Source organism: Canis lupus, chromosome 1 (genome assembly GCF_003254725.2).
Source record: "Canis lupus dingo isolate Sandy chromosome 1, ASM325472v2, whole genome shotgun sequence".
Lineage (NCBI taxonomy): Eukaryota > Metazoa > Chordata > Mammalia > Carnivora > Canidae > Canis > Canis lupus.
The window spans coordinates 106,855,096-106,873,513 of NC_064243.1; the positions used below are offsets into that span (position 1 = coordinate 106,855,096).

At 45.0% G+C, this 18,418-nt stretch overlaps 1 long non-coding RNA gene across 1 annotated transcript in view; it reads left to right on the forward strand.

The window, feature by feature from the left end:
• Positions 1-2,613: 2,613 nt before the first annotated feature.
• The window catches only part of LOC125752465 (uncharacterized), a 148,849-nt gene continuing 133,044 nt past the window's right edge, over positions 2,614-18,418 (forward strand). The window contains exon 1 of the long non-coding RNA XR_007402000.1: positions 2,614-2,692. This is a non-coding gene — a long non-coding RNA (uncharacterized LOC125752465). The remainder of the gene's footprint in view (positions 2,693-18,418) is intronic.

Genomic DNA, 18,418 nt, shown 5'->3' on the forward strand with positions numbered 1-18,418 from the left:
TGGCTTAGTGGTTGAGCATCTGCATTCAGCCCAGGGCGTGATCCTGGAGTCCTGGGATCGAGTCCCATGTCGGTCTCCCTGCATGGAGCCTGCTTCTCCCTCCTTCTGTGTCTCTGCCTCTCTCTCTCTCTCTATGTCTATCATAAATAAACAAATCTTTAAAAAAAGAAAAAAGAAAAAAGAAATTCTAATTTTAGGCAATCTCTATACCCAACTTGGTGCTCAAACCCACAACCCTGAGATCAAGAGTTGCACATTCCTCTGACTGAGCTAGCCAGGTGTCCAGGGATTAGTGGCCTTTTAAGAAGAAACAGACTCCTCTCTCCCTTTCTCTCTCCTCTCACGATGTGAGGACACATAAGGCAACCATCTGCAAACCAGGAAGCTGACACCAGACCTTCCAGCAGTTTGATCTTGGACTTCCCAGCCTCCAGAATTCTGAGAAATAAATGTTTGTTATTTAAGCCGCCTGGTCTATGGTATTTTGTTATCTCAACCAGAACTGACTAAAATACAGAGGAAGAAATAAGGTCAGAGGGGCGCCTGGCCGGCTCAGTCAGCAGAACATGTGACTCTTGATCTCAGGGTTGTAAGTTTGAGCTCCACATTGTATGTGTAGAGATTACATAAAAATAAAGTATTTTAAAAGAAAAAAGGCCAGAGAAGGTAAGTTATTCACATAAGGATGTGTAGTTAATGAGTGAAAGAACTTTCCTATTGCAACACATTTGTCTACTGCCAAACCCCTTCCACATTCCTCCTAGAGACAATATAGTCTAGAGATAACTGTACTCCCCTTTTCCGCTTGCAAAGATATCATTTCACTAAAGCTCACACGGGTGAACAACCTAATCCCAGAATCCCAGTTTGAGGATCTGTTTCCTGAAGCAACTCTTGACACCAAGAAAAATTTGTACGCCTACTAGTAATTGGGACGCCTGGGTCACTCAGTGGTTGAGCATCTGTCTTCAGCTCAGTGCATGATCCCAGGGTCCTGGGATCAAGTTCCACATCGAGCTCCCCGCAGGGAGCCTGGTTCTCCCTCTGCCTATGTCTCTGCCTCTCTCTGTGTGTCTCTCATGAATAAATAAAATCTTAAAAAAAAAAAAAAAAGTAACAATTAAGACCAAACCAATAAATGGCAACTACTTCGAACATTTGATGCAGTGGTTGGTTGGATGGGGGATGGAAGACCAGAGGGGCAAAAGGCGATGGTGAGGGAAACGAGATTAGCTTCAGCAGGAAGCTATAACCAGGGATCCCTGGGTGGCGCAGCGGTTTGGCGCCTGCCTTTGGCCCAGGGCGCGGTCCTGGAGACCCGGGATCGAATCCCACGTCGGGCTCCCGGTGCATGGAGCCTGCTTCTCCCTCTGCCTGTGTCTCTGCCTCTCTCTCTCTCTCACTGTGTGCCTATCATAAATAAATAAAAGTTTAAAAAAAAAAAAAAAAAAGGAAGCTATAACCATCCCTAGGGTAGAAGGACAGACAAATGGAGGAGGTGGTGATGTCCAAGGACTGGGGTCACCTGATAGAAGCAGAAATCACAGCAGGTCTATCTAGTAAGAGCTGTGGCCACTTCAAGAGAAGCACCCTGATGCACAGAGGGAGTAGAAGAAATGTCCTGTTGTCTGTCTCTCCATCATGTTGGTCAATCTCCAGCCAGGGCCTCCCAGCAGCGGAAGCTGGTTGGCATGGAGGGTTGGGGAATAGATCCCATAGGGTCACTCTCTGTGATGTAGGGCAGATACTGAAAAAGGTAAAGAAATAAATCAGTTGTCAAACAAGAACTGGCATGTGAATATTCTTTGAGATGCTTGTTAGACAGCCAAAAGGAGATACTGAGTATACGCTGTTGAGTTTTAAGGAGAGAGGGGTGCCTGGTGGCTCAGCTGGTTAAGCATCTGCCTTCAGATCAGGTCATGATCCCAGGGTCCTGGGATGGAGCCACCCATCAGGCCCCGTGCAGAGCCTGCTTCTCCCTCTCTGTTGTTCCCCCTCCTTGTGTTTGCTCTCTCTCTCTGTCAAATAAATAAATAACATCTTTTTTTTTTTTAATTGAGAGGTAAAAAAAAAAAATTGAGAGGTAGGGTCCGGATATATAAATCTGGAAATGATTGACAGTGGTAGTAGTTAAAGTCATAACATTAAATAAAGCTATTAAAAAAAAATCAATGTACACTTTTTGAAAAGAGAAAGACAACAAAACTCTCAGCCCTGTAGCAGTCCCAAAATTTAGAAACATGGGATAAGTGGAAGAACTCTCAGTGAAGACTGAAAAGTAGGATGAAAACGCAAAGGTAATGTCCTGGGAGCCAGTGAAGAAAGTTATCAGGGGCACCTGGGTGGTTCAGGGGCACCTTGGTGGTTCTGATTCTTGATTTCAGCTCAATGCATGATCTTATGGGTCATGAATTTGAGCCCCAGGTCTGGCTTCTTGCTCAGTGGGGAGTCGGTCTGAGATTCCCTCTCCCTCTGCCCCTCTGCCCCTGCTCTCTATCTCTCTCAAATAAATAAATAAACAAAAATCTTAAAGAAATTAAAAAAAATATATTTATTTATTTATTTATTTATTTATTTATTTATTTATTTATTTATGATAGTCACACACAGATAGAGAGAGAGAGGCAGAGACACAGGCAGAGGGAGAAGCAGGCTCCATGCACCGGGAGCCCGACGTGGGATTCGATCCCGGGTCTCCAGGATCGCGCCCTGGGCCAAAGGCAGGCGCCAAACCGCTGCGCCACCCAGGGATCCCTAAAAATTTTTTTAATTTAAAAATTTTAAAAACAAAGTTATCAATAATTGGGAAGGAGCAATCAAATACCTTGCAGGTCACCAACCATAGAAACCAACCATAGGATTGAGCAACAAAAGTAATTTCAGTGGAGTGGTGGTAGGAAAAGCCTGGAAGAGTGTACAGATTTCCCTCACCGTCTGGAAGTAGAGTGGTCATATTAAACCTTTCATGAGGGAATCTCTGGGTGGCTCAGCAGTTTAGCACCTGCCTTCAGCCCAGGGCATGATCCTGGAGTCCCAGGATCGAGTCCCAGGTTGGGCTCCCTGCCTGGAGCCTGCTTCTCCTTCTGCCTCTCTCTCTGTCTGTCTGTCATGAATGAATAAATAAAATCTTTTTAAAAATAAAAAAAAAATAAACCTTTCATGAGCAGAAATGGCATAAAGCATAAAAGCAATTAGCATTTCATAAAAGTGAAGACCTTCTTTGGATGTCTTTTGATTAGAGTTAAAAGGTACTAATGTGGCTCTTTTGTAAAAGTGAAGTAATGTTGGGGCACCTGGGTGGCTCAGTGGTTGAGCATCTGCCTTTTGCTCAGGTCATGATTCCAGGATCCTGGGTTCAAGTCCCACATCAGGGTCCCCACAGGGACCCTCCTTCTCCCTCTGCCTATGTCTCTGCCTCTCTGTGTGTGTGTCTCTCATGAATAAATAAATAAATAAAATCTTTTTTAAAAAAGTTAAGTAGTGTAAAGCGAATGTTTGGATAGTGTGAGGGAAACCTGTGTTTTTGCTTTGCTTTGTTTTAAAGATTTTATTTTTAAAATAAAATACACCCTCCACACCCAACTGGGGCTCAAACACAACCCTGAGTGCAACTGAAGCTGAGAGTTTAAAATGTTCGTTCAGTAAGCATGTCAGGGCACTCAGAAGAAACCACGAATACTCATATCCTTGTAGCTATTATTAATACTAATGATCAATCGAAGTAGCCAAGTGATCTCCCAAGTCACCCACTCCAGTTGGAACTTCATCAAAGTCAACCCGGGTGATAATATATGATAAACCATGATGCCACTGCATATTATGACTCACTAACACCTTCTTTCTCATTGGCAAGGAGCTCATCACTGTGTCCAGCCCCTAAAAAACAATGAAACCATCCCTCAAACCCTACCTTTGAGAATCTACTTCCGGTTGCAAATATTGGTGTCAGTCAAGGTATACTCAGGAGACAGAAGTCACAGCAGTGATTGTAGCAGAGATGATTTCTTTTTTCTTTTTTAAAAATTTTATTTATTTATTCATTTGACAGAGAGAGACAGGGTGCGCACAAGCAGGGGGAGCAGCAGGCAGAGGGAGAGGGAGAAGTAGGCTCCCCTAAGAGCAGGAAGCCTAATACAGGACTCAATCCCAGGACCCTGGGATCATGACCTGAGCTGAAGGCAGACGCCCAACCAACTGAGCCACCCAGGTGCCCCCAGAGATGATTTCATATATATAAATATATGCTAATTAGGTATAAAGGATTGGTAAGCAGGTAACTGAAAGGCAAAAAGAGAACCCAACGGTATCATGGTAGCAGTAACTACAAGAAGCAGCTACTGCCCCCTGAGACAGAAAAAAAACAAAGGATAAAGTTTAGGATTATTAAAACTAAAGACTTGGATGAGGTGGATCCACTAGCGATGAAGTTCAGATAATGAGGAGGGGGTTACTGCCCAGCTAGTGCATCATGTGAGCTCAGAGGACCATGAGAGGCTGGAACCTTCTCTGGGAAACATGTTGGTAAAATGGTGTTGGCATCTCTGAGGGATGTCCAAGGTTTGGGAAAACTGCAAACTCTATCTAGCAGCTGCTACAGGAAGGAACTGGCTCCTCCCGGGGTGAAGTAGCTGTGCTGGCTAATGCTGATGTTGATGGGAACAAGCAAGGGTCAGGAAAGAAGCAGAGAACAAACAGGAAGGAATGTGCTCCCTCCTGCTTCCTCCAGGCTTCCACGGTCTCTTTGGTGCCCCCTATTGGCAGAGTCCAACACAGCCCATGGGCAAAGCAGCAGTGTGGTTAGCAGAGCTGTCATCCCAGATTCACAAACCTCAGAACCAGGGAATGGATTTGAAGCCAAGAGATAATAGCTTAGTAATTGGCACACATAACAGTAGTGCATGCCAAGGACCAGTGACTATGAGTAATCCATTTGCATACCCTTAAGGCCCAAATATACTTTTAAAAGAGTACTTGAATGCGTGATGGACTAATTGTTTTCCTGGATAGCTAGTCTGAATGCTGTGCTGATGTTAATTCTACCCAAACTATATCAGGGTTTTAATGCAAGTTCAATCAAAATTCCAATGAGGCCATTTTTAAAAGATTTGACCCAATTATTCTAAAGAAGAATCTATCTTCGGAGGAAATAGATGAGAGAAGCAAATATTTTCCTTTCTTTTTTTAATTAAGATTTTATTTATTTATTCGAAAGAGAGAGAGCACAAGCAGGGGAAGCAGAGTGCAGACAGTGGAAGAGGGAGAAGCAGACCCCTCATTGAGGAAGGAGATTGATGAGCCAAAGTCAGATGCTTAACTGACTGAGCCACCCAGCTGCTCCAAAGATTTTATTTTCTATAGAAGAGCAATAATATGTGCCTAAAGCCAATATATTTAATTATCACATAATACTAATCAGCATGGTTCTGAAAGATTAGAAAGATGACAAACATTAAAACTTCATGAATAATAATATTTGACATATTATTATCACAAACCAATCAAGAATACTGAAATTATTCAAAAGCTTATTTTGAGGTTTGAAAGGGTTTTTTTCCATCCCTGACATCAAATATGTTGTGGTTTTCCACCCACCAACTACTTTTCTGATTTTCTGCCATCAACTAGATGTCCAACAAGTCAGTTCAATTTTGATGTTAGCAGTCAAGAGTTAACCCAGGCCCCGCAGGTTAAGGGCTCAGTTCCCCACTACTGCCTTGCTTCAGATGCTGGCTGCAAATAAGGTCCCCAGGCCACGCACATTTCTACCCAGCCAACTACAAATTCAAGAGTTCCCATGACACCTGCCTCTCAGGTTAAATAATTTACTGGATCAACTGACCACTGAGATCATGACCTGAGCTGAAACCAAGATACTGATGTTTAACCAACTGAACCACTCAGGTGCCCCCCTGTTGTTCAGGGCTTTTTATGGAGATTTTATTATGTGGGCATGATTGATTAAATCAGTGGCCATTGGTGATTGAACTCTTATCGCCAATCCCTCCTCTGACATCTCCATCCAGAGGTTAGGGGGTGTGGCTGAAGGTCCCAATTATCTTTTTTTTAAGATTTTATTTATTTATTCATGAGAGACACACAGAGAGAGGCAGAGACATAGGCAGAGGGAGAAACAGGCTCCTTGCGCAGAGCCCCATGTGGGACTTGATCCCAGGACTCCAGGATCATGACCTGAGCCAAAGGCAGATGCTCAACCACTGAGCCACCCAGGTGCCCCAGGAACCAACTATCTAATCATGTCTTATTCCTTCTGGAGACCAGCTCCTATCTGAAAGGTACCCAGAGGCTTCTCAGCCAAGACATATCTCATCAGTATGCCCGAAACATTTTTATCATTCAGGAGATTCCAAGTAATCTCCTTTTGAAAGGGATTTTTAGGAGCTCTGTGCCAAGAGAGGGGATCAGAATAGCCACCCCAAAATATACCACTTTGGCATAGGATTATTTTGAGCTGGAGGCAAATGAGAATCAATAGAGTCAGAAAGAAGCCTTCTTGGAGCTTCTTTCATCTAACCAAAGGCAGAAACTTCTGAGAAATTAGGACTTCTGTAAATCCCCACCTGGAAGAGCTTAAGGCCATGGATAAGATGGGAAGTTGGCACTCAGATTGTTCTGCGAACAAAGATTTATAAGATAATCCTTATCTTCCATTAGTTTCCCTCTGTGTATTTCTTAGTCATTTCCCCACAACTTATCAGCCCTAACCTAAAATCCTTTTTCTTTTGTCATATGGCTTGTCCAAAATTTATCATTCATTGTTAAAAAGGTATGTACAGGGCAGCCCTGGTGGCTCACTGGCTTAGTGCCACCTTCAGCACGGGGTGGGATCCTGGAGACCTGGGATTGAGTCCCATGTTGGGCTCCCTGCATGGGGCCTGCCTCTCCCTCCGCCTGTGCCTCTCTCTCTCTATGTCTCTCATGCATAAATAAGTAAAATCTTTTTTTTTAAATTTTTATTTATTTATGATAGTTACAGAGAGAGAGAGAGAGAGAAAGAGAGAGAGAGGCAGAGACATAGGCAGAGGGAGAAGCAGGCTCCATGCACCGGGAGCCTGATGTGGGATTCGATCCTGGGTCTCCAGGATCGCGCCCTGGGCCAAAGGCAGGCGCCAAACCGCTGCGCCACCCAGGGATCCCAGTAAAATCTTTTTTTAAAAAAGGTATGTACAGGGCACCTGGGTGGCTCAGTTAGTTAAGCATCTGCCTTCAGCTCAGGTTATCATCCCAGGGTTCTGGAATCTAATACCGAATCAGACTCCCTGCACAATGGGGAGTCTGCTTCTCCCTCTCCCTCTGCCACTCCCTCTGCTTGTGCCATCAAATAAAAAAATTCAAAATAAAATAAATATATATTTTCAAAAAGGTATATAAGTTCTCAGGCTTATCCACTTCTTTGGGTCCATAGGCATACCTAATAATAAACTTTTTCTCTTGTTTATCTGTCTTTTTTTTTACCAGTCTAATTAGCCGGACCCCAGTCACTTCACATGAGAGTGTAGATGAAAAAGGGTTTCTTTTCCTTCCTCTCCTCTAAGAATTAAGGGCAAAGACCAACCATTTCTTATTATATTACAGGGTTCATGGTTAAAGTATACAGGGAAAACATAAGGGACACAGACAGACACAGGAGAACCTGTGAACATACAGGCAGTGATTAGGGTGATGCTTCCACACACAAAGGAGCTCCAAAGATTGCCAGCCGACCACCAGAAGCTGGGAGAGAGGTAGGGAATAGGATTCACCTTCACAGCCTCAGAAGGAATGAACCCGCCAGACACTCTGATCTCAGACTGCGAGTCTCTCCACCTGTGAGACGTTTGCCATTGAAGCCACCTCAGCTGTGGGGCTTTGCTACAAAAGCTCTCCTTGTTTTAAGCAGGAAAGATTTTATTTATTAATGAGAGACACAGAGAGAGAGGCAGAGACACAGGCAGAAGGAGAAGCAGGCTCCCTTCAGGGACCCCGATGGAGGGGTCCTCAATTGATTGAGGGACCTCAATCCCAGGACCGCAGGATCACACGTGAGCCAAAGGGAGAGGCTCAACCACTGAGCCACCCAGGTGCTCCAAGAAGGATTTTTTTTTTTTAAGATTGATTGATTGACTGATTGGAGAGAGCGACCATGATTTATTTACTTATTTATTTGTTGGAGAGAGAGAGAGCAAGTGAGCAGAAGAGGCAAAGGGAGAGGGAGAGAGAATCTCAAGCAGGCTCTGCACTGACCAAGGGGCCTGACTCAGGGCTCAGTCTCACGACCATTGGATCACAATCATGAGATCAAGACCTGAGTCAAAATCAAGAGTCAAGGCTTAACCAACTGTGCCATTCAGGCACCCCATAAACAGAAAGTATTTAATACAAGTAAATAAACACAGAAAATGTCAGGAAGGGTCGGAGGAGTGGACCCTGGGCTACACCTCCAGGAAAACCTCCCGGAAGGACACTGCTGAAGCATCCCCTCCAGGGCAGCGGCTTTCCTCTACCACCTGGAGGTGGAAGCTAGGGAGCAGGTCACCGCAGGAACACACAGTTAGCTGTTGTGATAGTCTGTCTCATTAGAGGCCCAGTGAGCCAGAAACCCCAGGGGTCACACCCTGCATAGGCCCTGCCCCTTTAACCTGGCCTCGTGACTTACTTTCACCAATAGAACAAGATGGAAATGATGCTATGCCTTTCTCTAGATTTAAGCTTAAGACCTGGCAGCTCCATTTTTTAATGCTGGGCAGCCTTGAGCAACCGTAAAACAAGGCTGGCTGCCTGGTTGGGGAGATCTCTTGAAGAGAGCCCATGAAGGGGGAGAATCCAGGCCATTCCATGTGCCAGATGACCCTCCAGTTCAATGCAGACCCATTGGTGACCATCACAAGATGAGTGAGCCCAGGGGCACCTAGGTAGCTCAGTGGTTGAGTGTCTGCCTTTGGCTCAGGTCATGATCCCGGGATCCTGTGATCAAGTCCCACATCGGGCTCCCACAGGGAGCCTGCTTCTCCTTCTGCCTATGTCCCTGCCTCTCTCTCTCTCTCTCTCTCTACCTCTCGCTCTCTCTTGCTCTCTCTCTGTCTCTTATGAACAAATAAATAAAATCCTTAAAAAAAAAAAAAAAGATGAGTGAGCCCAGCCCAACCCAGGTCTTGGGATCAAGACCAAATGGAATCTGTGGCTTTTCAAATTGCAGTTAAAATATGCGTAGCAGAAAAGTCACCATTTTAACCATCTTTACGTTTACAACTTAGTGGCATTCATTACTCTCCCAAAGTTGTATAACCATAGCCACAATCTATTTGCCGAACTTTTCATTATCTCAAGCAGAAACTCTGTGCCCATTAAACAAAACCGCCTCATTCCCCATTCCTCCCTCCTCTCAGCTCCTGGCAACCACCAGGAACATCTTTTCATGGGCTTTTTGGCCGTTTGTGTATCTTCTCTGGAGAAATGTCTATTCAAGTCCTTGGCCCATTTTTGAATAGGGTCATTTGTTTTTTTGTTTTGTTTTTGTAGAGTTGTAGGAGTTCTGGATATTAACTCCTTATCAGATAGATGACATGGAAATATATTCTTCCAGTATGTGGGCTGCTTTTTTACCCTGTTGACTGTGTCTTTGGATGTACGGAAGTTTTTTTTTATTTTTATCTATCTATTTTATTTATTTTTTTAATTTATTTGATATATTTTGAATTTTGTTGTCTGTGCTTTTGCTGTCATATCCAGGAAGTCATCATCAAATCCAATGTTCATGAAGCTTTTGCTCTGTGTTTTAAGAATGTAATAGGGGCACCTAGCTGGCTCAGTTAGTGGGGTATGCAACTCTTGATCTGGGGGTCATGCGTTCAAGCCCCATGCTGGATGTTTACTTAAAAATAAATTTAAAAATCTTTTTAAAAAATAGTGGGTTTTTTTTTTAAGATTTTATTCATTTACTCATGAGAAATACACACACACACACACACACAGAGGCAGAGACACAGGCAGAAGGAGAAGCAGGTTCCATGCAGGGAGCCCAACATGGGACTCGATCCCGGGACCCTGGGATCACGCCCTGAGTCAAAGGCAGACACTCAACCACTGAGCCACCCAGGGATCCCCTAAAAAGAGTTTAGGAGTATTCTGGTCTTTGGTCTATTTTGAGTTAATTTTTGTTCCTAGGGTAACGTTAAGGTCCAATTTTGTTCTTTTGTGTGGGGATATCCATTTTTCCTAAAATCATTTTTGAGAAGGCTGCCCTTTCCCCATTTAGTAGTCTTGGGACACCTGTCAAAGAGCACTTGACTATATATATGAAGGTTTATTTCTGACTTCTCTATTCTTTTCTGTTGGTTGCCATGCCTGCCTTTATGCTAGTACCATTCTACTTTGATTACTGTATCTTTCTTTAAAAAAAAAAAAAGATTTTATTTATTCATGGGAGACACACAGAGAGAGGCAGAGACATAGGCAGAGGGAGAAGCAGGCTCCTCACAGGGAGCCCGATTGGGGACTCAATCCGCAGACCTGGGATCATGCCCTGAGCCAAAGGCTTAACCACTGAACCACCCAGGCATCCCTGTATCTTTCTTTTTAAAATAAAAAAAAAAAAGATTTTATTTATTTAAGAGAGAGAGAAAGGGAGCATGAACAGGGGGAGGCATAGAGGGAGAAGCAGACTCCTCAGTGAGCAGGGAGCCTGATATGGAACTTGATTCCAGGGGGATCCCTGGGTGGCGCAGCGGTTTGGCGCCTGCCTTTGGCCCAGGGCGCGATCCTGGAGACCCGGGATCGAATCCCACATCAGGCTCCCGGTGCATGGAGCCTGCTTCTCCCTCTGCCTATGTCTCTGCCTCTCTCTCTCTCTCTCTCTGTGACTATCATAAATAAAAAAAAAAATTAAAAAAAAAAAAAGTGGAACTTGATTCCAGGACCCTGGGATCATAACCTGAGTCAAAGGCAGATGTTTAACCTACTGAGCCACCCAGGTGCCCAATTACTGTGGCTTTGTAATAAGTTTTGAAATCAGGAAGTGTGAGATATACAACATCGTTCTTTTTTTTTAAAGATTTTATTTATTTATTCAGGATACACAAAGAGAGATAGAGAGACACAGGCAGAGGGAGAAGCAGGCTCCATGCAGGGAGCCTGATGCGGAACTTGATCCCGGGACCCTAGGATCACAACCTGAGGTGAAGGCAGATGCTCACCCGCTGAGCCACCTAGGCGTCCCCGTTCTTCTTTTTCAAGGTTGTTTTGACTTTCCAAAGTAGAATGGATTTTTCTATTTCTGCAAATAATGCCAGGATCCCTGGGTGGCGCAGCGGTTTGGCGCCTGCCTTTGGCCCAGGGCGCGATCCTGGAGACCCTGGATCGAATCCCACGTCGGGCTCCCGGTGCATGGAGCCTGCTTCTCCCTCTGCCTGTGTCTCTGCCTCTCTCTCTCTCACTGTGTGCCTATCATTAAAAAAAAAAAAAATGCCAATGGGATTGCTTTGAATCTGTAGGACACTTTGCATATTGTTGACACCTTAACAATATCACCTTCTGGACTTTCCCGGTGGCCCAGCGGTTTAGTGCCGCCTTCCTCCCGGGGTGTGACCCTGGAGACCTGGGATCGAGTCCCGCCTCAGGCTCCTTGCATGGAGCCTGCTTCTTCCTCTGCCTGTGTCTCTGCTTCTCTCCCTCTCTGTGTGTCTGTCATGAATAAGTAAATAAAATCTTAAAAAAAAAATCACCTTCTAATCCAGGTACACAAGTGTTGACAATTTTTCAATACATATATGGTTCACAGTACTGGCTTAAATGTTCCTCAAAACACTACCTTAGTTCACTCCACCAATAATATCACGTTAGTCAAATTGGATGAGCAAGAAGCAGCAAGTGCACTGAAGGTATTGATAAGACATGTGCCCTCCAAAGGGTGGGAAGTAAATTCTACAATGTTTCAGGGACCTGCCACATCCATAAAAGTTTTTGGAGTCCAGTAGCCTGGAGCATAAGAAGTCATACCTCCTCAAAAGTAAAAGGTAAAATACTGCATCTCATCCCTAAGAAAAACATATTCTTCATTCCACTGGTGCGGGCATCACCATGTTCTACACTTAGAAATACACTTCTACTCATTTCCTGGGTGACACGGAAGACTTCCAGCTTTAAGTGGTTTCCCAGGCCAGGAAAGGCCCTGTAGCAGGGATAAGCTGCAATGCTACCATTTCTACCCATTGGGTCAGGGGACTCAACAGACTCCATGGTACTAGAAATATCTCTGGGTTGGCAAAAATGCATGCAGAGTTTATGCTGAGGATTCTCCCAGTAGGGGCATCAAATTGCCAACCCCAGCACTCTGAAGCAAGGCCCCATGTTCTGAAGCAACATTCAGAAAGAATTATAGGGGAGTGCGTGGGTGGCTCAGTAAGTTAAGCATCTGCCTTCAGCTCAGGTCATGATCTCAGGGTCCTGAGATCGAGCCCCCGTTGGGGTCCCTGCTGAATGGAGAACCTGCTTCTCCTCCCTCTGCGTCTCTGCCCCAACTTGTGCTCTTGCTCTATCTCAAATAAATAAATAATTAAAATCTTTATGGGGGTTCCTGGATGGCACAGTGGTTTAGCACCTGCCTTTGGCCCAGGGTGTGGTCCTGGAGTCCTGGGATCGAGTCCTGCATCGGGCTCCCAACATGGAGCCTGCTTCTCCCTCTGCCTGTGTCTGTGTGTGTGTGTCTCTCTCACTGTCTCTCATGAATAAATAAAATCTTAAAAACACATACACACGCACACAAGTATTCTAAGGGCACTTGGGTGGCACAGTCAGTTAAGCTCCAACTCTTGGTTTGGGCTCAGCTCATGATCTAGGGGTCCTGAGATCAGCCCCACATTGGGCTCTGCACTCAGCATGGAGTCTGCTTGAGATCCTCTCCCTCTCTCAAATAAATAAATAAAATAAATCTTTACTTAAGAAAAAGAATTCTTGGAGGTGGAGTCTGGGTGGCTCAGTCAGTTAGGCATCCAACTCTTGGTTTCGGCTCAGGTCATGATCTCAGGGTTGTGAGATTGAGCCCTACTTTGGATTCTGTGCTGAATGAGGAGCCTGCTTATACTCTCTCTCTGCCTCTCCTCCACCCCCCTAAAAAAAGAGAATTCTTGGTGTGCTACTGGTGGAGATGGAGCTTCAGAACACAGGATACTACATGACATATAGCCAGCATGGCCCATCATGAGCTCATTCTGTTGGACCTCCTCAAGTATTTTAGATTGAGTGGATCAGAAGATAGACCTGGGATCGGACAAGCAGAGCCAGAGGACACAAATAAACTGCATAAGCAGTTGGACTAGACCCCTGTGACATTGACCACTGTTGCACTAACCCCTGTCCTTGACTTGTAACTTAAGACTGCATTGAGCAGGGCTGAAGTGAAGAGGGGTTCTCTAAAATCAGCTGACAGAGGTAGAAAAGGTCTGGGCAGTATTTTTACTCATTTAATTCTTCATTACAGAAATTCGAAGCATATACAAAAGTAAAATAATATGGTGACCCAGTGACCATCCCCTAGCTTCACTACTTATCAATTTGTATCCAATCTTGTCTCACTCATGCCCCTGTGGTGGGCAGAACAATGGTCTCCCCAAAGAATCCATGTCCTGATCCCTGGGCCCTGTGAATGTGTTCTGCTACATGGCAAAAAGGAATTAGGTTGCAGAAGGAATTAATGTTTCTCAACGGCTGGTTTTAAGACAGAGAACCATTCTTGGATTTTCTAAGTCGTCCTAAAACAATCACAAGGGTCCTTATAAGTGAAAGATGATGGTAGGGCATCAGTCACAGGAAGATGTGACTAGAACAGAAAGGCAGCGGAGACAACAATGCTGGCTCTGATGTTGGTTAGGCATCAGGCTCTTGATTTCAGCTCAGGTCATGATCTCAGGGTCCTGGGATCAAGCCCAAAGCTCAGCACAAAGTCTTCTTTAGATTCTCTCTCCTTCTGTCCCTCCCTCCACTCATGCATGCACACGAGACAAACAAACAAACAAACAAACAAACAAACAAAATCTTTTTAAAAAGAGAGAGAAGGAAGAAGCATCTAGGACCCCAGGATTATGGGCGGCTTCTAGAGGCTTTCTAGAGGACAATGAAGTGGATTCTCCTTTCAAGCCTCCAGGAAGGAACTCAACTCTACTGGTGCCAACGCCTTGATTTCAGCCCAGTGAGACCCATAATGGCCTCTGGCCTCCGGGATATAAGATAATAAGTTCGTATTATTTAAAGTGCTGAATTTGTGGCAACTCGTTGCAGCCACAATAGAGAATAATGTAAAGCCTCTCCACCAGATCACCAGGAAGCTTACCCTTATTGTCTTGTTTTATCCATAAATTCTTTGCTGTGCATTGCCTTAAAGATAAGGGTTCTTTTTAACATGACCACACTGCCATTATCACCCATAAAGAATTAATGGAAATTCTTTTTTTTTTTTTTTTGGAAATTCTTAATAGCAAATACCCAGTCAAGGAGGGAACTTTAATAACAATTATATATATTTTTTGACATTTAATACTGTTTGTTGAATAAATACATGAACAAATTGGTCTTTGACCATATTTATGCTGCTCGAATGATTCTCTGATCCACACTCGTTAACCTTGTCATGAGAAGCCCTTAGCACGTATTTCCAATAACCTTAAGAATAGTTATTATAGGGGAGCCTGGGTGACTCAGTCGGTTGAGCAGCCAATTCTTGGTTTCCATTCAGATCATGATCTCAGGATCCTGGGATAAGCCCCGCTTGGTCTCCGGGCTCAGTGGGGAGTCTGCTTGGGGATTCTTTCCCTCTCCTCTGCTCCTCCCCCTACTCAAATAAATACACAAACCTGTAAAAAAAATAAGAAAATAAAAAATCGTTACTTTATCTTTCCATAGAGCTGAAAACATGGTGGAAGTGGGGCCACAGAAGAAGCCCACCTTCCCCAAGTTCACCTACAGGAGGGTGGACCTCCACCAGCTGCCTCAGGTGTCCTCGAGCAGTTGGCATGGCAGATGCACCTGCACAGTGGCCAGGGTCTGCACAAGAAGCCGCACTCACTGCTGAAGCGCCTGCCCAAGGCCAAGAGGGTGACTCCTCCCCGGAAAAGCGGGTTTAGACACATGGTTTAGACACACCTGCTGGGAGGTAATCATCCTGCCTGAAATTGTGGGCAGCAGAGTGCCCTACAAGGGCAAGACATTCCCCAGGTGGAAATCAAGCCAAAAATGACCACTATCTGGGTGAGTTCTCCAACACCTGCAAGCGGGTGAAACACGGCAGGCCTGGATGGGCCGCCCACTCCCGCTCCTTCATCCCTCTGGAGGAGCCTATTTGGCCAATAAAAGCACAGGCTTCTCTTTAAAAAAAATTTTTTTTGGAAATAATTCTGATTAGAGAAAACTCACAAAAGTGACAATGAGGTGTCAGTGTAGGTTCCCCAATTGTAGCAAATGTCCAACTCTGGTGGGGGAACGGAGAGGATGGGGGAAGCTGGGGGAGGCGAGGCAGGGGGTAAATGGGAACTCTGTGCCTTTGATTAATTTTGCCATGAACCTAAATCTGCTCTAAAATTTTTTTTTTCTGCTCTAAAAAATTAAAGTCTAGGGATGCCTGGGTGGCTCAGCACTTGAGTGCCTTTGGCTCAGGGCGAGATCCTGGAGTCAGGCTTCCTGCATGGAGCCTGCCTCTCCCTCTGCCTATGTCTCTGCCTCTCTCTGTGTGTGTCTCTCATGAATAAATAAATCTTAAGAATAATACAGTCTATTTCATTTTACTTATTTATTTTAGATTGAGCAAAGGCAAGGGGGCGAAGAGCAGAGGGGGAGGGAGAAGGAGAGAGAGAGAATCTCAAGTAGTCTCCAAGCCGAGCACACCAGATGCAGGGCTCCATCTCACAACCCTGATATCATGACCGTAGCTGAAACCAAGAGTCAGACACCCAACCAACTGGGCCACCTTGGTGCCTCAATAAAGTCTTTTTAAAAAGCAATACGGGGGCAGCTGGTTCTTTTCAGTCACTAGAGCATGCAACTTGTGATCTGGGGGTTGTGGGTTCAAGTCCTACGTTGGAGGTGGAGCATACTTTTTAAAAAACAACAGGGCAGCCTGGGTGGCTCAGCGGTTTAGCGCCCCCTTTGGCCCAGGGTATGATCCTGGAGACCCGGGATCGAGTCCCATGTCAGGCTCCCTGCATGGAGCCTGCTTCTCCCTCTGCCTATGTCTCTGCTTCTCTCTGTCTCTCACGAATAAATAAAATCTTTAAAAAAAAAACAATGACAACAGTAATACAGATGGCTCCTGCACACCCTTCACTCATCTTCTAATTTTAACATCTTGCCTAACCACAGTACAATGATGGAGACTCAGTACAGTGGGCTGAACAATGACCCTTATATCAGTTTTCTTAGGCTGCCATCACAAAGTGGCTTAAACAACAGAATTTATTCTCTCACCAGAAATGGGTATGGTTTGGTGGGAGATGAAACAGGGGATTATGTTCATTGCCTATTGCTGCACGACAAATTACCCCAAACTTAGAGGCTTAAAACACATTAGGGCAGCCCGGGTGGCTTGGCAGGTTAGCGCCGCCTTCAGCCCAGGGCTGATCCTGGAAACCCCAGATTGAGTCCCATGTTGGGCTCCCTGCATGGAGCCTGCTTCTCCCTCTGCCTCTGTCTCTGTCTCTCTCTTTCTGTATCTCTCATGAATAAATAAAATCTTAAAAAAAAAACACATTATCTCATAACTTCCATAGGTCAGAAGTCCAGATAGAGTTTAGTTAGATTCTCTTAGAGACACTTGACTTAATCGATAGAGAATACAACTCTTGATCTCAGAGTTGTGAGTTCGAGCCACTCATTGAGTGTAGAGATTACTTTTTTTAAGATTTTATTTTTATTATTTATTCAGGAGAGACAGAGAGAAAGAGGCAGAGACACAGGCAGAGGGAGAATCAGGCTCCACGCAGGGAGCCCGAGGCAGGACTCGATCCGGGGACTCCAGGATCACGCCCTGGGCCGAAGGCGGCGCTAAATCACTGAGTCACCCGGGGATCCCCCAAGTGTAGAGATTACTTTAAAATAAAATCTTGGATGCCTCGGTGGCTCAGTCATTTAAGCACCTGTCTTTGGCTCAAGTCATGATCTCAGGGTCCTGGGATCCAGTCCTGTGTTGGGCTCCCTGCTCAGCAGGGAGTCTGCTTCTCCCTCTCCGTCTGCTTCTCCCTCTCCCTCTCCCTCTCCTTCTCCCTCTGCCCCTCCCCACCACTCATTCTCTCTCTCTCAAATAAATGAATAAAATATTTAAAAAAAAAAGAAGAAGAAGATTCTCCATTTCAGAGTCTCCCCAAGGTATAATTTACATGCTGTCCAGGGCTGTGGTCTTATCAGAGGCTCTACTGGAGAGAGAGCCACTTCCAAGCTTCCTTAGACTGTTGGTGGAATCCATTAATTTTCTTTTGTCTGTATGACTGAGGGCTCTAGAGCTTTCCTGGATGTTGGCTGGTGGTGGCTTTCAAGTTCTAGAGGCCACCCACAGATCTTTGATAAGGAGACTTTCTCAAAAAGGCTGCAAGCCGACAATGACAATCTCTCACCCCATGGAGAGATTGAGGGAGTGACATGACATTACCTTTGCCATGTACTATTGATTGGAAGTAAGCCAAGGGTCTGCCCACATTCAAGGGGATGTATACAAAGGTGTGGACATTAAGAGGTAAGAGATCGGGATCCCTGGGTGGCGCAGTGGTTTGGCGCCTGCCTTTGGCCCAGGGCGTGATCCTGGAGACCCGGGATCGAATCCCACATCGGGCTCCCGGTGCATGGAGCCTGCTTCTCCCTCTGCCTGTGTCTCTGCCTCTCTCTCTCTCTCTCTGTGACTATCATGAATAAATAAATAAAATCTTTAAAAAAAAAAAAAGAGGTAAGAGATCATCGGGGGTAACCTCAGGATCTGTCCACCATAGGGAGGGATTTGGAAATGGGACAAAGTTAGGGATATGGGGTTGAAGCCGAGGTATTTGGAGTTTGCATTACTTTTCTACCATTGTATATAAAAGCAAACAAACTCAAAACCCAAAACATGGCAGCTTTAAACAACAAACATTTATTATCTCACAGTTTCTGCAAGTCAGGAATCTGGCTCAGAGTCTCGCATGAAATTATAGCCAAGAGGTCAGCTAGGTTGCAGTCATCTGAAGGGTTGACTAGGATGGAAGAATCTGCTTTAAAGATAGTTCCCTCACATGTTGCTCACTGGTGGTTGGTGGGAAGCCTCAGTTCTTCACCAAGCAGGGCTCCCCACAGACTGCTTGAGGGTTTCCACGACATGGTGGATGGCTTCCCACAGAGCAAGTGATTCAGAGAGAGAGCAAGAAGGAACCCAGAATGTCTTTCATGTCACAATTGCTTCTAGCATATTCTTTTA